This window comes from Myotis brandtii, unplaced genomic scaffold, assembly GCF_000412655.1.
Source record: "Myotis brandtii unplaced genomic scaffold, ASM41265v1 scaffold2035, whole genome shotgun sequence".
NCBI lineage: Eukaryota > Metazoa > Chordata > Mammalia > Chiroptera > Vespertilionidae > Myotis > Myotis brandtii.
Window position 1 is genome coordinate 92884 of NW_005357583.1, and position 2424 is coordinate 95307.

Consider the following 2424-nt stretch of genomic DNA (forward strand, 5'->3'; position numbering starts at 1 on the left):
CCCCAGTGCCAGCTCCAGCCCCAGCGCCAGCCCCAGCCCATCTTCCACACCCCACGCAGCAAGGTTTCTGAAGAGTCACCCTAATCACCCCATTCCCTTTCGTAAACCTTTGAAAGGTCACAGTCCTTACTGGGCCCCACCGATCCCGGGACCTGCCCCCTCACCCTAGCTCACTTCTTACCCCCCTCCCTTTAAAAGCCCACCCAGGCCTTTGCTTCCTCACCACCTCCTCCACCAGGAAACGTTCCCTCCTTCAAGAGTAAGTTCAAACATCGCCTTGAGGCCTTCCTGGCCTTCCTCTCCGGCCTGCGCACTCTGTCCACACTTTCCCTGAGGACTGATCAGACTGCACAGTCACCCCCAAACCCCCCACCCTCACCCCCAGCCTCGGCCAGCGGACACGGGCAGCGCGCTCAGTGGTTGTGAATAAATGCGTCCTTGTGTGAAACACAGCTTTCCTCACTCTCCGCTCGGAAAGTACTCAGGGCAGGAGAAGGAAATGACTGAAGTGCAGACAGGTTAATGGAGCTCAGCGGTCACACCGCCTCCGGTGGGCCCGGCACCGGGAAGGAGCAGGAACAGAGCCCAGGACTCCGCGCCCTGTACCTGATTTCGCTCGTTCACAGCAGCAGCACCAGCTTCATAATTTATGGGGTTCAGTGCAAACGGGAAGGCGGGCTCCCTATTCAAAGGTTAATAAGGATTTCAAAAGATGACAGCAGAGCATGAACCTAAACCAGGGCCCGGCACAGGCTCACAGCCAGCCCTGAGGGCGCCTGGGAGAAACTGCGCGTCACTTTTTCGAGTGGGTTTAGCACAGGGGTGGGCAAAAGTAGGTCTACAGCTGAAATACAGTAATTAATAAATAAGTAATAAGTCAAGAATGAACTTTTGTGTACTCACAACTGTAAGCCTACTTTTGCCCATCCCTACATGTCAAATTGTTTTAAAATTTATTTTCTCATGCCCACCCTTCATTAAGACCCATACAATTGTTGGGTTGTTCTCATTTATAAGTGCAGATTCTTTTAAAAAGTGAATTATTTTATTTCACGTTGTTTTAGGGAAAATACCACATACTCATTAGTCCTTAAGAAATAAATGAGGAAATACCTTATAATCACACCTTCCTGCCATACCCGCTTGTGGTGAGAGGGTGCTGGCTGGGCCTTCACAGGTTATGTCAGCAGGACACATCTTTATCACCCTTCCACTGGCTTTTAAATCCTAGCATCGCCAGTTCTCCATGCAATAGCATCATTTCTCATGTGATTTTATTTGATAGCAATCTTAGTAAATTAGAAATTGTTATATGAACCTCAAATGAACCTAAGTTTGTCAGATACCATTGTGATGAAACGTGGGGATATGTTGATAAAGTAAATGAAGCTTTATATAAGGTTGTGTGTGTTTTTTCCCCCAAAAACTCAATTATTGGGAAGCAGATGTGCACTGCTGCAGGCTCTCCAGCAGGGGGCGTGCCAGGAGTGCCACATCCCCGCCTCCCCAGAGGGGTTCACCAGCTCTGGCTCTTGGCTCTCCTGGGACAGTAGCAACTGGACCGCACCCATGCGTGACCACAGCACTGGTCTGTGCAGCAGGGGGTGGGGCTGCCCAAGAAGCCGGACCCGTGGACAAACGCCAGGTCCCAGCTTCCTTAGTAGGGTTCCATCTCATGTCCCCAAACTTAGCTGTTTCTGCTCTTTTCTATACACTTCAAAGCCAGAGAACCTAGGACCAGAGCTAAGTTCATGAAACAAATTCCTCAATTTGCTCTCCTAATTTCTCCCCAGCCTAACATGTTCGCCACCCAGCACCATTTGAACAGATCTGACTGTCAGAAATTCCTAACTCCGGGAGCTCAGTTTTCTCATCTGCAAATGAGGATCACCCCCTGCTTCCCAGGGCCCCTCAAAAATGAGCAAGAGGACGCACTGGGGAGACTGGCAGAGTAGGTGCGCAGGTGGTCATCTGTTTTGTTGTCTGGGGTCTTGTGTTCCCGAGAAGACAGGGCTGCGGAAGGTGAAAGAGAAAACAGCTGCCAAACCACTTGGTGGAGAGTCACAGGTAGGAGACCGGACACAGCAGATGCCTGCACCTGCCGCTGCTCACTGGGATTCCCACCTAAGAACAAACACGCACACAGACGCCCATGCACTCAGCTAAAAACACCCTCAACAAAGAAATACACCAGAACAAATCCAACCAACACAACCAGCCAGTGCCTGAGACACGTGCCCCGCAGGCTGCATGCTGCCGTGTGGAAGCATGCGCGGTGGGAAGTGAACGGTGCAGACAGAGCAGGTGGCAGAGGGCACACTGGGCAGGCGGTGAGGCGGGAGACAGAGAGGACCAGAGACATGTGGACTGTGCACACCCGGGACTTCCAGGTATCGTAAGAGTATTTTCCTAACAAGATCCAGG